The sequence below is a fragment of the Pteropus vampyrus genome, unplaced genomic scaffold, assembly GCF_000151845.1.
Source record: "Pteropus vampyrus isolate Shadow unplaced genomic scaffold, Pvam_2.0 Scaffold491, whole genome shotgun sequence".
NCBI classification, from domain to species: Eukaryota; Metazoa; Chordata; class Mammalia; order Chiroptera; family Pteropodidae; genus Pteropus; species Pteropus vampyrus.
In genome coordinates, this window is record NW_011889272.1 from 279,005 (window position 1) to 279,355 (window position 351).

Below are 351 nucleotides of genomic sequence, written 5' to 3' on the forward strand. Positions count from 1 at the left end.
GGAGAGGGCCCCCAGCTGCAGACACCACAGCCTGGGGACTCCTTGACGAGGAACCTTGAGAAAGTCTGAGCATTGGCCCCGGTTAAGCTGTGCCTAGACTCCTGCCCAGAGACACCATGTGCTGACGTGTGTTGTTTTAACGCACCAATTTTGTGGTCATTCGCTGCGGAGCGTCAGATAAGTCACACCGCAGCTTAGAAACACTCTCGTCACGCTTATCAGTGACGTCGTGCCGTGCACACCAGACCATCCTGCTGGTTCGGACCCCACACGTCACGAAGCGTTTTCAGATGGCCTGGCTGACACTTTCTACGCCTTAGCTCCTGGTGGCTTTCTCCATCTCGGTTCAAG